The 20001-nt window shown below is 37.6% G+C and overlaps 1 protein-coding gene across 10 annotated transcripts in view; it reads right to left on the bottom strand.

Moving 5' to 3' along the window:
- The window catches only part of CTNNA3 (catenin alpha 3), a 562887-nt gene that overhangs the window by 144567 nt on the left and 398319 nt on the right, over positions 1-20001 (bottom strand). The window lies entirely within an intron of this gene.

Raw genomic sequence — 20001 nt, 5'->3', positions numbered from 1 at the left:
CCTCTCTGGGCTATAAAAAGCTTAGAATGCTTAGCTCTGTTTTTATTCTAAAAATTACAGGAGATGGTTCATATTCCCATTACCCATGACAATGTACAGGGCAACAAAGAATTTTTATGTGTCAGTACTCTGTACTATGATACTGACTTTGTACAACAAGAAGGAAAAAATAATGAATTGGAAATGGTAGCAGGACACGAAAGAGGAAACAATGAGGGTGAAGAAATACAGCATTCTTGTGTAATCCCTGGAAATCACCATAAGCACAAATCATGTCTGCAGTATGCCTCCCCTTCCCAACTGCTGCTAACTTCCAGAATGTACATAGCAAGTTTTACTCAGACTAACAATGTCTAAGCTGTGAACCTAGATAACTATAATAATTCTCTCCTAAAGGAGAACTCTTCCCCCAAGTAGCTGTTGTAGTTTAGCCCCAGCCCACAACTCAGCCCTACCCGGCTGCTCGCTCACTCCCCCATCGGTGGGATGAGGGAGAAAATCAGAAGGGAAAAAGGGAGAAAGCTCGTGGGTTGAGATAAGAGCAGTTTAATAATTAAAATAATAATAAAAACAGCATCAATAATAATGCAATGAAAAGGAAAACAATGAGAGAGACACAAAACCCGGGACGGGGGGAAGGGGGAATGAACAACCAGAACAAACCGCACATGAGCAGCCGCTCACCCCCCGCCGACCCGATCCCACCAGTCCCCAGCCGCAACCACCCCCCCACGCGCCAACTGCCCCAGTTAATGTACTGGTCATGGCGTCACATGGTACAGAATGAACATCCCATTGGCCAGTCGGGGTCAGCTGTCTTGGCTGTGGCCCCGCCCCTCCCGGCCTCCTGCCCACCTGGCAGAGCATGGGAAGCTGGAACAGTCCCTGGCTACTAGAGGCACTACTTAGCCATGCTGAGCCAGTACTTAACAGCAACTAAAGCATCGCTGTGCCGTTGGCACTTTACCAGATACAGTGAAGAGAATTAACTCTATCCCAGCCAAAACCAGCACACTGACATACAGTAAAATTTTTCAAAGAGTGTGATTTACCTTCCCAACAAACAAATTCAAGCAGCTTCTTGATGTACAAGGGAATAAAGTCCTTCAACTTCAATTTGACCATGGTAACTCCTAAGAGTTAACACTGACTAGAAGGCCATTTGGCCTAGACTAGGCAGTACTGGACTAGAAGACCTTTTTATGTCTCAACTACCGCAGACAGACTGATACTTCGACATTATGTTTTTTATATCAGAATTCTTGTGGTACATGTACAACTCTTACATCTGATCACAAATGAGGGGACTGGCAAATGCCCCCCCTTCCTCTTCCACAGCGACTGGTACTTCACTGGACCTGCATTATACACTCAGTGTTGCTAAACTTCTCAAAAAAGTGCCTCCACTATTTAAATACATTTACACCTAATACAGAAATTGCTTCCAGACAGGTCCAAGACGACATGAGTTAATTAGCAGGCATCCCTCATCTCATATACCACTTTCTAAAAATTTCAGTTTTAGTGAACGCAGCTTGTGAGAAGAACATTGCCAAGTAACCTTAACTCTGCATTAGTAGGTTAACTGACACCAGTCTTTCACTGAGGTGTGAGGCTGGTGAATGATAGATAACAGTCAAAATGAAACAGGTGAGGATCTGAAGGAAGGGGGTGGAGAAAAAAAACCCAAAACCCTCACTTCAAGGATAATGAGGTTCACCCAAACAATGAACAGTTACTCAGAGAGGCTGTAAAATCTCTGTTCTTAGTCTGAATTCACTGTGGGCCCAGCTGTGAGCAGTACGATGGACTAGACGTTGAGGTCCCTTCCGACCAGAATGATTTTATGACTCTGTGACATAGAGGGAAAAAATGGTAAGAACTACCACCCAAAAAAAGAATGGGCTATGGCTGACATATCCAGGCTCCACAAATTACTGAAATACGTCTTCCCTGCATCAGCAAGTCCTTTTACAGATTTGGTAATAAAATTGTTCAGAACATTTGCCACCAACTGTCAGCCTTAACTTCAACTTTTCTTCTCAGTTGGTCATCTTAGACATAATTACTTTTTACTCTTTCCTTTAGCTGCTGGATAATGGAGAATTGCTTGCAAAATCATGTCATATTTTCCTTAGTGTGTGGCATCCAGTTCATAAAATACACAGGAAAACCATTTTCTGTATACTCAGTCTGGGTGTGTTCCCTTCATTTACACAGCAGTTCCCAACAAAAGCACTTATTATTGTTCTCCTCAGAACATACCCTCTCAAAAACATACAGGAGACAGTTTCCCCTTCTGTCACCTTTGTAAACCTCAGGTAAAAATTCTTGGAGGCTTCTTTCTCCAGTAGATAAACTACAAAAGGGGAGAGACTTTTCTTTGGAATTTTTATGTTTTTGTTTCTCCATTCCCATCAGCTTTTCAGCAGTCTACTAGAACTGTCTGGGGGAGAATCCTTAACTACAAAACAGGATTCTCCTTCAGTGTATGAGCAGAAGACTGTGTGTCATACACAAAATGCTCCACAAGCCTTTTGTTTGGTCTTTTGTGCCCCACTTGCCCCTTTGAAGGCAGAGTTGCTTACACAGCTGATGAAGTAAAGCAGATAGAGGCTAAAAAAAATAAAAAAAAAAAAAAAAAAAAGACTCGTCTTCTCAGTGCTATGAAAGTAGAGATTCAATTTTCCATATCATTTGTTCTGCCAAAAGAGAAGAGCTGAAGTCTGCAGTTTTATTGCCTTAGGTGAAATATGAGTTGGCCCTAAACAGGGCATAAATAAATCTGTTTTCTGCCCTTCTATGGCTGGGAAATCGAAAATTTGTTGTTGCTTTCTAAATTCTGCATTCAAAATCCAAATCTAGCTAAAATATTATCTAACTTCATGAAAATATCTCTTAAAAACTCAGAAAGGCCTTGATAAACCATAAATCCTTAGGTCTAAATGGTAAAAGCAATGTTTTCTGAATAACGGATTATCTAAAGGAATTAGTTTATGCCAGGAATTACACAGAGCTTTTCACTGAGCTCCAGTCTTATCTCACTGAAAATGAAAGTCCTTTGAACAGTGGAATAACTAGATAGATTACAGGGAAACAGTTCACAGTACGTATCTTAAAAATCAATGCATAGCTGATATCCTAGTTAATAATTTCAGGGCAGATGCTATAGAATGAAGAGCTGGCATTCTTCCTAGTCTGGACCAAAGAGCATAAAAGAAATTTGCAATTACTAGGGAATACTCAATGTCTGTCTTTGGATCAGCTGGAGGATTTGGTCAATTTATCACCTTCAAAACACTTCATTTCCTGGGGGGGTGGTGGAAATTAACAAACATGAAAATTTATCATCTATTCCCTTCTGCTAGATTAGTGGTGTATAATTGGAGACCTTTTGCATTACCTGTTTTACAATGTGTGCAACAAAGCAGACCGTATTATGTTAAATGGTAGCTATTTCATTTATGTCTATAAAATATTATCAAAAGATAATAGCCATCTGTCACTCTAAGATAATTGTTCAGGTGAAAACACTGTGTTTATGATAATATTCTCTTGTAACAGCTTTGTATCTGCTATACTGAACATCTGATGAACACCCAGTACTTCTGTTTAACACAATAGCCAACCTACAGATAGGGCAAATGTTAACAGATGGAAAACATTAATTGACAAGAGATAATTTAGGGTAGGAAACTCCAAAGTCTCCCTACAAAAATAATAAATTCTAAGCTGTAATAAATTTTTCAATTTTCCTGGTAGAAGCATTACTTCATCTACAAATTACATTGTTTACTCTTGAAAATAGTAACCTCTCCAAGTATCAAACTTGCAGAAAGAGAAGTTGGCTTTTCATTAGATCAGTGTTTCCGCTGAAGTGTAAGTTGGTATCATTTTTGCTGCAGGGGTGGGGGAGAAATGTTGTTTTGGGCATTTTTGGGTTTTAGAGGGGTTAAGGTTTGTTTTTGTTTTTAAGGTTTTTTTACACCACCATGCACTGCATTTCTGGGACCAAATATAAAGTACCTGCTAAACTTATTGGCAATAGAAGTCTGGACACATAAGTCAGAGTTTGTGCAACCCATTAATTCAATGAGGCACATTCCTTGATTTTGCACTCACCACGCCACCCCCTGCCACGAGCTAAGGATTCCCAGCTTTGTAGCAAACAGGCACATGTCCTGTCCAGCTGCTGGAGGTTCAGAAGGGTAGGCTGCCTTCTTATCATCAAGAAAACCTCATTAGTATCCCACCGCTTGTTATCAAGTTCACAAGGGGGGACCTTAAGGGAACACATCACATTCAACAAACAGCTTTTGCTCATCTTGTGCAAGTATGTATATCTGTTTCCTCAAGTTTCATTTTTAAAGAAAATATGGGTTTGACATGCTGCACACTAGCCTGGTTGTCTAACTTGCAGTAGCAAAAGCACATCCCAGAAGATTCAGAAGCACAACACAACTGGAACCTGCTCTCCCAGATGCAGATTTCGTATCATATCCTAGAAACAGAAAGCCTGACATTCTGCACCACAGGAGCATCGTCACTTTAAACAATTAGTGCCACTGATCAAAAATCTTCCCTTATCATTTGGCTGTGCTTATTTAGATACCATTTTTCAGAACACTTGTGTATGTTTCCAGTAGGCCTCATTACAAAAAGCAAGCAAATCAATTCCTGCAAAGCTGCACAAAACCATTAAAAGCTACTGCCACAGCTGCAGCTGGAAAGCTATTACCAACCAAGCTGTTAGGAAATAAACACACAAAAAATTAATCCCAATCTGCATCAAACCCATGCATCTTAGACCATGCTCCAAAGGCTGCCAAATGTGAACTCAGCCAGATCAAATACAAAGTGAATTCCAAATACATCAGCCTTCAGAACTCTGGAACAGGATGCCAGTAGTTTGCAAACCTTGTGATGAGAAACAAATCTTGCAGATAACTAGATTTCAGCAACAACTTACTGAAATTCAGTAAAAAGTGAGCAAGGTTTCTATATGAAGTTTCAGTTTGTGGATGCAAACTTTGAATAATCGAAATGAGTAAGACCACTGCTGAACTACACCACCTAGCTCCTTAGTCCTGCCTATTCACTGACTTCACACATCTCAATTCTCTTATCCTCTACAGCTCTGCAAGCAGTTCACCACTAACCTTAGTAACAGGTAGATAAAATCTTGACTTAGAAAATGCTAGTTTGAAAGCGTAGGTTTTGATGGGAGCACTTGCCAAAATGGTTTCCCAAAATCAGCATGTGATACATGAACATATTTGGTGGCTAGGATATGGCATACCTAAACAAGCAGGCCCTAAGAATGCATCAAGTATCTAAGAAGTGTAACACCATTATAATGTTTGCCCTTGAGTCTAAGAAATCAGTGTCAGCAGAGTAATTTGCATTTAGATCAGTGTATCAGGGACTGTCTGCTACTTTGGGGGCAAGGGTATGGGTATCAAAGGGAGGTAGGACACAACATTAGATTTTCAGTTAAAACAAAATGGATACAGTGAGCATCAACAAATTTCCAGGAACAGGGCATTCCTCTAAAGGAAACTGAAAACAAATTGTTGAACTACTAGTTGTGACATGTAACATATCAAGTTGTATTAACCTTGACAACAGAGTAAGGAAAATTGATTACTATGGTGATATCTTTTAAGGCGTTTGGTAGGAATCAGGGGAAACAGAAATATATATATCCATTGGGCAAACTGGTAGGAACTTCTATATAAAATAGAACAGAGAGAGAGCGCTGAATATGATGTAATTAAGAAGAGTCAAAATAGCTTTGTAGAGTAGATAGCCATGTATCAAAAACTGGAGATTTTTAAAGACACCAGCGAACAGTGGGATAAGCGATTCATTCTATAACTATAGACTGGATTTCCAAAAGGCTTTCAAAATGGTCTTGCAACTACTATTCCTGGACAACTCTGAGATGCCATGGTATCTGATGACAGACTTTCCTAGGTGTTACTTACTCCTTACAAAACACAAAACGAGGGACAGAAACAAGCAGACAGTTTTCACAATTATGTAAGCCAGTGGTTCCACAGGGACTGGCTCTGAAATGGTGTGATTCAATACTTCCAGAAATAATATAAAATGAGAGTACTAAAGTAACAAAGGAGGCAACTATTGTGTCTTTTCTCATTTAGGGTAGTCAAAGTTGACAACAAAGAACTGAAGATGGCTATCACAGTACCAAATGATCAGTCGATAAAACACACTCCATTTAATGTCAATAAACCCAAAATAATGTGTATAGCGAAAAAAATCCCTAAGTCCATAAAAAGTACTGAGATAGAAATTACTTACTGCTATTATGCATAGAAATTTCTGAAGTCAATTAAGAAAATTCTAGAAGCACGCTAGTTCAATGATGATTAAATGGTAAACAGTGCTAGGATTTCCCAGGGAAGACCTGACATTAAAGAAAAAAGGGGTTTACTTTGCCAGCATAATCTATGATATGCTTACATCTTAAATGCTGTGAACAGATCTTGTCCTTAGTTTCATCTAAAACATGTATTTCAATAAGCAGCAGGACTAAAACCAAAACACCCTACTTCTTCACAAAATACGTCTCTACATTGTTGAAATTACAGTTATATAATGTTACTGAAGACAAACAGGTTAAAAGAAAGAGCAGCAGACAGTAAAGGATATGCGCAGCAAGGGCAAAGTCATATGATGGCTTTGACAGAACTTTCAGGCGGATCATTAAACTGATGACTGATGAAAGCTATACAGCAGAAGCAAACTTTGCATCCTCAGTGACACATATATCAAGCCTTTAGTCTTGATCAAAAATGGAAAAATTCAAAGCCTTTTTCTTACACTCAGGTGAGAACCATGAAGAGGGAGCTTGACTGTTTTACCGTAGTGAATTCATACTTGTCCTGAAGCACATTATAGCTGGGCCAAACAAACTTGAGAAAAACAGTATTGAAAAACCCACTACGTAATTTACCTTCCTGTTTGAAAACCATTTCACTATAAATAAGTGCATACATCTCTACTTAGATTCTTACGTTTATTCTCTTTCAAAAAGCTTTTTTTTTTGCTATTGCAGGTGCCAAAAAGCCAGCACAAACACACTGAATTTAATCTTACGTCTCTGAATAGCATCTTGGGTTTTTTCCCTAGCATCTTGGTTTTTTCCCTATCTCCATAGCTATGCTAAGAGTGAATCTATAATTGGCAATTTTTGCGATGCATTCATCTGTAAACATGCTACATAGACTGGAAAAACAGTAATAAACTGAAACAGAACTTTGAACCATTGATGGAAAACTAATTATATCAAGAGAGATAAGCGAGCCAGAAGTTTGAATCATTATCTTACTCCTTGCCCAAGTATTTACAGTATATTTTGCAGTTTACTTTGAGCGACTTCAACTGTCCAGATTGCCATCTTAATGACTGTAACTGACCAAAGTAATTTGAAACATAAGCCTTATCAAAATCTGAAATGCAATGCTATAAATACTTACAGACTGAGGTCTGGCTTTATGATTCGTTGTACCTGAGTTCTAGTCACCAAGTGTGTTTTTTTTAACATAATAGAAGATGTAGCCATGTTACAAGGTTAAAAGAAGGGTGATCTCAGCTTTCCAAACAAGCACCAGAGAGCATCTAAGATCTCTTAATCCCAGAGTCTCAACTGAGTAAACGTTTTTCAGTATCCATAAAGAAGAAATGGATGGTATTAGTAAATGGACATTAAAGTTATTCTTTGTAAGCTGTAATAAAAATGTTCTCCCATCCATAAATAACACATTTGGTTGTTGGGGTTTGGGGTTTTTTTTTCGGTTGGTTGGTTTCATTTAAACTAAAAGCATTTCATAATAAACATCAGACCCTCTTTTGCATTCTAGAACATGAAAGACTTTCTAGTGTGATTACAGTTTACACAGCAGTTCAGCAGGAACCAGGACAAGGGCTTCCCCTTCCTCCAGGAAAAAAAACCTACTGTGATCCAAATCACAATCACAAAGCAACACACAGGAGGCACAGAACAACAAATTCCACTGCTTACCCATGAAACGGGCACTAAAACCAGGAGCTATGAGGCACCACTGAGGAAGAGGCCCTTCTGCACAGGCTTAAAGGATTCCCAACGTTGCCCAGCAGCAAAAACAAACCATGAGGGACAAGGAACAAGGTAGATTTTCCGTTGCAACAGAATCAACAGGCCCAAGATTTTGTGACTTGTGCTTACACGTGCACTTACGCGAATGAAGCAGGGTGTCTTTGTGCAGGTAAGCTGCATATAAACACAGCTACAGGTTGTGCAAGATTTTTAAATAAAACCTGCATGTGGAATTTAAAGGAAGGATACACATATTCCAACAGTGCAATGGCCTCTGCTGGCTTTGGCAAAGGAATGAAAGTTTAGGCGAACGCTAATCTAGCTATAATGGTAAGGACCTCTGATAGTCACAGGCCATCTCCGTAGATGGACTTCATTCTACTATGCAACATAGTAGAGTACTTTAAGCTAAAGAGAAACAGAATGACTTATTACATTTGATATGGCATGAACTTGTTGTATGCTTTTTATGACCTGTTGCTTTAAAAACTGGTATTCTATAAACAGCCTAGCTTTGTTTTCCTTTAGGATATAATAAAAAAGCAACCATAGTTAATAAAAACAATCTCACCAAAGCTGAGTCCTGGGTTCATATAATACCCATCTGCTCAATTACAAGTCAAAGGTAAAAGCCCCATATATTGAGAGTAATTAAAAAGATGAGACAGCTTTGCCCACAGTAATTCAATCACAAACATACAAATGCACAAACACACAATCAGTTCTGTAACTGCAGTGATGCAGGTCTTGAAGTGAACAGCCTTAACTGTTATTCATGGTTTTGTTGAGTTCATAGTACTTTGTTATAGTACTACAATAGCAAAGTTACTACAAATACATGAAGTTGCAAAGTTTAAGATGTTACAACAGACCTTATTCTCCCTACAATATATCTAAGTATTTGCTAGCAGATATAGGTAGTAAATAAGTAACTACTGCAGTAATGCTCCTTAAAATCTACTGGGTGGTCTCTATGCAAGCTGTTCTGCAGCGAAACTAAGATTTCACTCACTAGACTTGCTCCTGTAAGACAACAGTTGGTGCTCACAAATTTTTAAAATAAATTAAAATTTAAAAAAAGAGAGCCTAAGAGAAAGACATAACTCGAGGCAAAAGGCAAAACCTCCAAGACAAGAAAATAACATACTAATCTGGTTAGCCCAAATTACATCCAACACCCTGGATGTGGCTTAACCACAACTATGTATTTTGGCAAAGAACAAGTGACTAGTAAAACATAAAAAGTTCTGCCTGGATAAGTACCTGAACTGCAATAACCTCAGACTCACACCTTCCTTAACACAGGCTTAGCGTTGGTGTTCAGAAAGATGAAAGCTAACATACATTCCTAAATCACTGAATAAAACCACAACAGAATAAAGTGCGTCTGAAAAAAACGCAGCGATGTCATACACTGTTTCTGTTTGCAAGTGGTTTCACTAAATTAGCAGACAAAGCAGTAGAGTTTTACAGCCTACCCATAATGTACTAGAACGTTGCAGAAGTTTTGTTTTTTAAAATGAGAATGGGAGTGTAGGGAAGAAGCAGATTCTAAAAGTTTTAGAAGATAAACTTCAAAAGAAAGATTATTTTGGGGTGGCAGGGGAAGGAAATGCGAATTTTTCTGTGGAAATGCACAGTACTAGAGAACTGAGGAGATTTAGGAATAAAATGAGAAGAAATCACATATAAATGGTTTCTGAACCTTGAAACGCTACAACATTGGCTATAACCTTTCAGAATTTTTAACTGAGTTTCAGTAGTTGGCATTAAATAAATGTCCCAGCATATCTAAAACTTCCAGTGGAATATAAGAAGAATTAGTAAGGATGAACAGGATTTTAGAGTTGGAGTAGTATTTTTTCAAAAGGCATCTAGACAATGTAGGGATCGTCTTCCAATGAACTTTCAAAACACACTCAGCATTTCTGAATGTTCTACCGTTTCCCTCTCTCTTTATACATAGACAATAACCTTAATTATAAATGATACCTCTACAAAGAGCTCTTGCCATGTCTGGGCTCATACCTGCAGCAATTTTTCACGTGTAAAAATCCCAGATGATCATCAAAGCAGAGATCAGAAGCAAGAATTCAATAAATAGGTCATTAATTTCCAAAACTTTTGGCAAGGTTAGTATCACCATTCAGCAACGCTGATGACATCAGTATACTGCAATAACTAGTTCTGTAAGTTAAGGGTTTGTAGAGGATAAAAATACTAGGTCTAACACATAAGCAGCATTCTCTAGTAATGGTGGGAAGAGCACAAAAATACAGTCTGTTTCCAGACACAGGTTTAGTGCAGTGAAGGACAGATCATGCCATAAGAATTAGAACATGATTACATGTTCTAAAACATGATAAAATTAGAATTCTGACAGGAAGCCACGATATACAAAGAGCTGAAAACCTATCTTATCTAATATCCACTCTCCTTCCAGTTGTCTCCTGTCCAAAACTTGTCACTCAGTTCAAACCACTGGGGCAGCACACAATTCTTTTTACTACCCAAACCTTCTGGCAATTAACCTGGGGAAAACAACATCGGTTATTACATAAACGAAAATCAACACGCCTCAAACACTCCAGAGGAAAGAAGTAAGCACAAGACAAGTTAAGAACCTGCAAATGAATACCCATCAGAAATGAACACTGTGAACAGGCAAGTTGTTTTCCCTTATATTAGCTAACTTGTTTATTGTACAAATGTTTTTCTACTGCATGACCAACTTATTTATGGGACTCCATTATTTAACGATTCCTGCAATTATGATATAACTGATATATATCAAAAAATTAAGAAATCATTCAATGTCACTCCATCACAACATGACCCCAAACACAAAGAATAAACTATATTTTAATACCTCCTTCCCTCTCACTCCTCAAATCCATCAGCAGAAGAGTGCCTGAACCTGGCACAATGACTGCAATTTTCGTTTGGATGACAATTTCAATGCTGGTCTTGATGACCAGTGTGAGTCATCACACAGATCCTAAAAGAACCATGACCTCTGGTTAGCAGACAGAATGCACATAGCAGGGCAGGGTGAATTATGTTAATTATCTCTGGTGCTCAGCATCCTTCTCTCTCAAAATGTCATAAATTAATATAAGTTAAACCCTGAGCTATTTTTCCCCTGAAGTTTGCTGCTTCTGTTTCAAACAAGAAAAAAGTGGTTTATACTAAAAAACAAAGCTTTCAAATGTAACAGAAAGACATTAACACCCCCTTCACATCTTGGCCTGCTTCCATCCTCAGACTGTAATGGCAAGTATAAATTATTGTTTCAGATTTTTGAGGTCCCGGAAGAAAAAAGAAAAAAGCAGCACTGCATAGACTATGACACAATCCTGGATAAATTAATATGATAAGATTAAAAGAACAGACAGCGTAAAGTTATTTCATAAGAATACCTATATACAGAATGTCACGCTGGATAATGAAGAACAATGGTTCAACAGCAGAGTAACTACTATAGGGCAGAAATAATGAAGAATGTGTGATATTCAGAGAATATTAAGAAAATTGGAAATGTAGTTGCATATAATTGTGTGGTAGGGATGTGAAAGGTCAGAGGAACTAGAAGATAGCTTTTTTTTTTTTTTTTTAAATGACTGATTCAAAGTAATTTTGGTGAAGTATAGGAAAGACCTGCTTTTATTGTATGAGATCGGTTAATGCTAGGGATCTGCCTCAGATTTGAAATAACAAACTTTGAAAGTTATTAGAAACCTAACTACAAACCAGAAATACATCAGACTGGTAGATCAAGAGGAGAATTAATAAAATTTTACGTTATTCTAATCTCAACAATCTTTTTCTGTATTCAGGAGAGAAAGACTGAATCATCCAGAAGAACAAGCGATGCTCTCCCAAATCCCTCTAAATGAGTTTATCTCTGACAACTGAGTACAGAAGGAAAAAAGGAGATTAAATTAAGTTTAAGAAGTGCATTCAGCTGTAGATGGAAGAATAAATGCTCATCAGGTTTTGTCAAAAAATTTTAAAATAGAGTTCTTTCTGTTACGAACAGAGGTTATGATTCACAACAAACGCTGGCTTGATTTTAATTCAGGGAGTACTATATGGAAAGACTACGACTCCATAACTTAAGTTCTCTTAAGGGTAAACTGTGGTAAGATTAACAGAACTGCTTAGTGAAATCAATTGTGCTCACGAGTCTAGGGGAATGAGGGAGGAAAGAACTGTACCGAACTTAAATCAGCAAACTTCTGCAACCAATCATGCAACAGAAATTAACAGAAAGCCTACAGGGAAGACCAACAATGCAGGCAGAGATAGAGTTGAGGCACAAAAGTCCATCTCACACAGCTCTTCCAAAGGAAAATCGCACTTACAAACCACACCAGCTTAGAGAAGAAAATTACCAAACAGAAATTGAGCTGCTGCGAAACTCGGTCAACAATGACTCTACTGATCCAAGAGCTTTCTGCCAGAGACCTCTTCTAAAAGTTTCCCACAACTCGGTTGTAGTACTACACAGCACTGTTTTTTTTTTCCCCCATGACAGTGCTTCAGCAATACCAGTCTAGAAGGGGAAAGATAATTACATGGGCATTTCAGGACTTCCAAAATTATATGCATTTCAGTACAAACAGGTGACTACATTCTTAAGTAAGGAGGCAGCCTACTTTTTCTGAAGCAAATTCTCAAACATCAATATATGGTCAAAATATTTTGAAATATGTTGTTACATAAATAACAAAGTTTTTGCTTTCCATCTACTTAAATATTTATTTAATGTACGGAAATACTTGAAAACAAAGATAGCTTTACAGTAATGCTGATTGCAGTTAGTTTTTTATCAAATAATGGTGCGCCCTGTAATCTTCAGTTGCTTAGTTTAGTAAATAATTGTAAGTAAATAATTACAAATTAAATTCTTATGTAAAGCCTCTTCCGTTATAAGAAAGGGTATGCTTTCTGACATATAAATTATAGTCTTCACCACAACACAACTACTGCATTACTAAGGGCATCCAGCCAGGAAGTCCTAACCTCAGTCAGTATCATCAGCTTAGAAAAGCCACGCAATCGTTCACAGAGCTCAAATATATGTAGTTATGTGTAAGTGCATATGCGCGCATGTGCATGTGTGTATGTAGCCAGGAACCTAGATATGGATGTATACATACGTACACTTTTTCTAATGCATTTTAGTAGTGTGGTATTTTAGACTTTAAAAAGGCACAGAGCTCCCCTTTACTTCTCAAAGAATATGTATACAACTGAAAAATTAAACATGAAAAAAATCTTCTTTAAAGACCTACGTAATTTAGTAATTACTTTCCATTATTATAAGCAGCATATTATCGGTATTTTCCATAGCTATGAAAATATCTGTATATGAAATAAATCTCTTTCCAAGGTACAGATAACATACCTTAGTATTATTTTGTCAACTTTTACACACTCCTAAAAACCTATGAGAATACATTTACATTAATCTACTCTTAGTTGTGTTGACTCCGATCAACTGTATTCTTCTTTCAGTGATGCAACTGAGAGAAGGGATTCATCAAGTAGACTTTCTAATATATTATTGCAGTAAATGAGTACTACTTAAGCGTTGCATTGCTTTAGATTTGCTGTACGTTAAGAGTTAAGACCAAAGAAAAAACAAGATTTGGATCATGTCTAACCAAAGTTTCAAATGAATTTTCTGTAGGAAATTGGAAGTTTGACCTGCTCTGTGCAACATGCTTTAGTAGGTAATCTCCCGAGTTCTCTTCTCATGCCTTTTCTTCTTTCATTCTATTCTTCTATTTTGCCATTTTATACATGCTACTCGGCATGTTAATAAAGTTCATCTGACACCCTGTTTCCTATTCAACTATTAAAGATCTCTTCCAACTGTAGAAACTGCAGTAGCAGCAGGGTCTTCAGATCTGAAACTATAATGTTAGGAAAGAAGTGAAGCTGCATATTTCACAGAATCACTTAGGTTGGAAAAGACCTTTAAGATCATAGACTCCAACCACTAATCTAACACTGCCAACTCCACCACTAAACCATGTCCCTAAGTACCACATATACACGTCTCTTAAATACCTCCACTGATGGTGACCCAACCCCTTCTTGGGCAGCCTGTTCCAATGCCTGACCACTCTTTCAGGGAAGGCATTTCTCCTAACATCCAATCTAAACCTCCCCTGATGCACCTTGAGGACATTTCCTCTCGTCCTATCCCTCATTACTAGGGAGAAGAGACCAACACCCACCTCACTACAACCTCCTTTACAAGTAGTTGTAGAGAGCGATAAGGTCTCCCCTCAGCCTTCTTTAATCCAGGCTAAACACCCCCAGCTCCCTCAGCCGCTCCCTAAATACTTGTTCTCCAGACCCTTCACGAGCTTCATTGCCCTTCTCTGGACACGCTCCAGGACCTCAATGTCCCTCTTAAAAACTGAACACAGGATTCCACGTGCGGCCTCACCGGTGCAGAGCACAGGGCCACTATCACTGCCCTGCTCCTGATGGCCACACTATTGCTGACACAAGCCCAGGTGCTGTTGACCTCCTTGGCCACCTGGGCACACTGCTAGCTCATGCTCAGCCTACTGTGAACCTGCACTAACAGGTCCCTCTCCACCGCACAGCTTTCCAGCCACTCTCCCCAAGCCCATAGCATTTGCTCCGTGTTATCAGTAAATTACTTCCTTAGAAATGGGCCTTTGGAGAAAAGACATAAGGTAAGTTTCTTTCTTTCTGTTCATTTTTGCAATTGTTTAAGGAAGGTTCACTGAAATTAAACAAAAGCTACAAGTAAAAGCAACAAAAAAGTGGTCCCTTAGCTCTTGTTTTTGTTGGGGCCATAAAACCATTTGCACCCAGAATAACTGCCTTCTGCAACAGTTTATGATAACATCCTACCTTTTGCTCTTTCCAACAATTAAAAGTAGTTTCTGATGGCACAGGTTTACATTAAAAGGCAACTTCTGTTCTAACCCTGTGGTATCTCACTGTTTCCCATTATGCTTGGAAAGACTTAACATATTCTTACATTCAAAGGCAAGGATTAAGAAACTGGAAACAAAATTCTAGCCTGCACAATTTCGTATTTTTAGAGAATTCCTTGCACACTCCACATTTGGAGCACGCTCTTCTCAACTCCATTCAGAGGGAGAGCCATGCAACATTTCCCTGAATCTCCTCTGGAAGTCTGTACATGACACTGGAACAAGAGTGCAATAGGAAGGTGAACTATGACTCTTCTTCCTCTTGCCAGCAGTAACTGATTTGTGCCAGTCTTTCAGTTAAAAAATTATTCCCTTTTACCTACTCATCAAGTCAGCTTGATAATATTTAGTCCTATCACAGAACTTCCTGAGCAGTCTCTGAAGTCTTTCTCTATCTCTTCAAGACTCTTCTGTCCATCTTCTATAAGGAACTGAATTGTGGGGCACCCCTGTATACATCATAGCATATTCTTCTGTTCGCAATACTAAAAATGGCATCTTCCGCAGATTCTGCTGCAGATTGATCTGCAGATGTCCACATTTACCACGATCAATTTAGCAGCAGAAACTACATGGGGGAGTTACACAAATCCTTACCTGAGGTAAACATTTAAGTCATTCCACTCACTATATCCACTCACTCCATTAGGTAAATGGCAAGCAACAGAACTTCTGGTAGAGAAGCAACAAACTGGACATCAGACAAAACCATAATGACGTATTACCCATTATTTGGAATATATTTACCTTTAAAAAACCAATTCAATTAAAAGTGTTGATGAGATTACAAGAGACTAAATGCACTTCAGACAAAGTCTATTTTAAGGAGGTATTTGAAAGGGTAGAGAGTGGAGTCATCATTACATCGATAACAGAACAGGAAAGGGTCCGTGTTATTTGCATACAGTACATGAAGAGGAGGACAATTTATTCATACACAAGGAGGAATGAGAAAAGAGATGAACAAGGGAATGTTTTTATGAAAACATGAAACTTCAATTTGGCAAAATTAGACCTAATATAATAAGGATTTAACCATAATGATGATATAAATACGACAGACCAAAGCTAAAACAGTATGGAAGGCTAGACAGAAGGTTCATTATGTGAAATAATCATAATTTGGGCAAGGACATTCAGAAGAGGACAGAAAAGCAGCACAGCTTCTGCCATTCAAGCTCTTCAACAAGACAAAAGAAAGGAAAAAGCACAGGTCCTGATAATTTTGTATAAACAAACACACTTTTTATGCTTTTCTTACCTACATAGTCCTTGTAGAAGTTGAGTTAACTTTTAAAGTAAAAGATATAACTCTTCTCTTACTCATTTTCTAACAATAATAATGTAAATATACGTAACAATTGCAATTAACATGCCACTGCAATTACACACCATCATCAGGAGAGGAAAACGTACATACAAAGGAAGGAAATATTGACATTTCATATTTTCTATCTATATCCAAAAGCTTTATTCATTTATTTTTGAATAAAGTGTATTAAAATAGCATGGAAGAATAAACAGTAGAAAATGAACATCATGAACTATGTTTTCACCCTAATTGTATCAGAAAAGAGACACAGAAGAGTCGGTTTACAAGAGCAGAGTAAAGGATAAAACTTAAGATTTACCAATATAAACAAAATTGCAAGCATATCAAAACTAGTTTCCTGGAAATCCATGCATCAAATGCAATAGCACATTTCAATTTACTTATATGAATCTAAAAACTTCATACAGTCATGATAAATGGCTGACAGTATTTTTTAAACTTGATGTCAGTGGGTTATAAAGATTAATACCCACATTCTTCCTTGCATAAATTGACTATCGAAAACTGACAGGCTGAAACTGATTCTCTGTTCTTAGGAGGTATATCAAATATATGAACAATGGTATCATCACTTATAATGTTTCATAATTGCAATGACATTTTTTACACAATTCATTAACTCTTGCTTTCCTTTATAAAGAACAGACCATCATTTAAACTGGCTATTTGCAATCAGACCTCTTTTTCACTTGTAAAGACCTGATTTCATCTCTTTTTTTGTCTTCCCTAGTGCTAGCTTTCCTTTGAACTCAGTATCACATACAAATAAATAGAAAAGAAAAAAAACCACAACTGAAAAATAAATCCAATTTCATGAGGATAGGTGAATATGAAAAGGAGAGACCAATAGACTCCAGAAAATAAGAAAACCATTATTAGCACATACAATAAACTTCATATTAGCGCTTAAAAAAAGAAAACAAACCAAAACCTAAAACACCCAACCAAACAAAAACCAAGAACAAAAAACCCCACCTTTCAAACGCTCACAATTCACCCTTTTTGATCTGCCACAGAATTCTCCTTCCCTCAGTGCTTCATCAGAGAAATACATATAACACAACAGGAGAGAGAATTTTCCTGTACACATACGTTTTGTTTCAGCAATGCCACAAGTGGCTAGCAAAGAGTCACAAGGAGATATTTTCACAGAGAGCTCTGTTCCTTCCCATCCTCTCAGCTATAGCTCCCTTATTCAGCTTATTTTAAGGACAGAAACATAACACATCCTGGATCGAAGAAACATAGGGATTTGCTACACTTGCTACTGAGCTCTGTGCGAACTTTTTGCAGGGACATTAGTTGAAGTTATATTGTACCTTAAAAATGTCCATAGCAGAAACGCAGCTCTAAGTACTGAATTTACCCTCCAAACTATCAGTAACCCAGAATAACTCACATTAATAGCTTCATTTTACAGAATGACTTGCCATCCAAGGCTCAGGTAACACTGCATGAAAAGCCAATACATAATGTAAACCACAAAATAGGTATTCCCAACTCTTACTTAAAAATAAATTTTTAAATAGGCAATTCTGTTGCATGATTTAGAATTCTGAATCACCAGAATTACTAGGGAAGTTGTGTTTACTCAAAAAAGTGTACTATATTTTTTATTATGATTTTAACACTACAGGACTAATCACTTCCCTCACCCACCTGGAAGATGCGATCAGGGATGCAAACTCAGCCAATCAACTCAAATGTGAAGATCTGACACTCTGAGACCGCACAGTACCCATTTTGAATGACCAATGTTATTTTAAAACCATTTTTCCCACAATATGCCCATGTTGGCATGTGCTGCAGAATACTATTTTATGTAGAAAACATAGATCCATTCTACATCTATTCTCACATTCTTTTCATCGCAAATGTGACACAACGTACCTTATCTTTCCTAATTACCAAGTAATTTCTGAAAATGTCAGATACCGTCTTCTATTACACATTCAACTTTTCTATTTAGACGGAGCAATATATGAATGTTTTACTCCCTCAGAACACAGTAATGGTGTTAATATGCTGAGGAGTAGACTGAGAGTGGCTTTCACCATTCCTTATAATTAGGCTTATATTATATTAAGTAATATATATTATGATATACAACATACATTATTATGTATTTTTATATTTTATTAAGTATAATATGCATTTTATATAGTACTGGAATATATTAATTATACATAAGTCTCATAATACTATATATTATATCCTATAATTACTTCTTTGTACGCAAGCTAATTAAAAAACACACAAAAAAAATCTTCCCAACGCAAGTAGGTGACGCTTCCATAGGGGAACATCTACTCTGAAAACCACTTAAGAACAAGCATGAAACCTGAAGTTAAACAAATTAAATTAACATGTGCCAAAAGGTTCTGCCAAAGCTTACAGAAGATGCCCTACACATGGTTTAGAGCAAATATATGAAAGTTTACTGTTTTGGACCTCACGATACATAGCCCTACACATCACTGCTGCTTAAGTTACAGTTTCTGCTTTTACTTCCTCTGAAATACTGTCAAACATTTGGCTGTGCTCAACCAAAGAATATAAACTACATCAAAAACCCAGGAGTCTACTGTGAAAAGAGCAGCTGCCCAATAAGAGATTTTTTTCTTCCCTCAATTATTATTGGAATTTCTATTCTTCAACACAAGGAAATTTTGAAAAAATATCTGTAATGTGCCATTTAAACGAATCACAGTTGTGTAATTACAAAGAAACCTTTTGCTCAATGAATTTGAAAGAATTTTAAAACTCACGAGATTTAATAGTAGGTTAAAGAGATTACTGTATTTAATTCATTGGACTTGTTTCTTCCCTTTGTTAACAGTTCTAGTAATACCTGCAGAAATTTCAGCTTCAGTCCAACAGGAGAGTTTTGCAACCTCCCAGACCCTATATGCAAGAGGAAGGGTCATAATCGGCTTCAATTAAAGGCTAACTTACACAGGGCGGGGGATATTCCTCTGGTTATGTTTTTCTGTACTAAGATGCTGAGATGCATGCAGGAGAGCAGGTCAAGGAATAACCAACTTGCACTACTTGCAGTAAATTCTCCTACATTCAGTTCTAAACCACTTGCTAGGTATACCAAATTGACTGCTATAAAGCAAGGACTTTCATGCTCTGAGGAAAAGCCAGTATCCAGATTCTGCAGACCCAGAAAAGGCCTGAACAGCCATCTCTGCTTACAGTTTTGGCACTGTAATATCCACATCCTGATCACAAGAAGGAAACACCACTCAATTACGGAAACTCCAGTCCAGCTGCTTCCAGTTACCTCAGTAAAGGTGATATTTTTGAACCAATGAGTATCCAAGCTAAGTCCCCTTTCAGCTGTCTAAAACATGTCTAAACATGTCTAAACATGAGTCCACCCTCATGTTTAATGAGCAAAGAATAATTTGGGAAAACTAACTTAGTTCTGATTTCACGTACAATGGTTCCAAACCACTGATATCTGCAGAACTATTCCCGTTCTATATTGCAGCATAAACCAAATAATCCTAACAAATGGAATTCAGCCTAATGGGCATGCCCAGAGGAAAATGGGCAAATGCAGGGGCCCACTG

This window comes from Phalacrocorax aristotelis, chromosome 14, assembly GCF_949628215.1.
Source record: "Phalacrocorax aristotelis chromosome 14, bGulAri2.1, whole genome shotgun sequence".
Classification (NCBI taxonomy): domain Eukaryota; kingdom Metazoa; phylum Chordata; class Aves; order Suliformes; family Phalacrocoracidae; genus Phalacrocorax; species Phalacrocorax aristotelis.
Note: the sequence above shows the minus strand (reverse complement) of the source record. Positions and strands in the feature narration are given on the sequence as shown.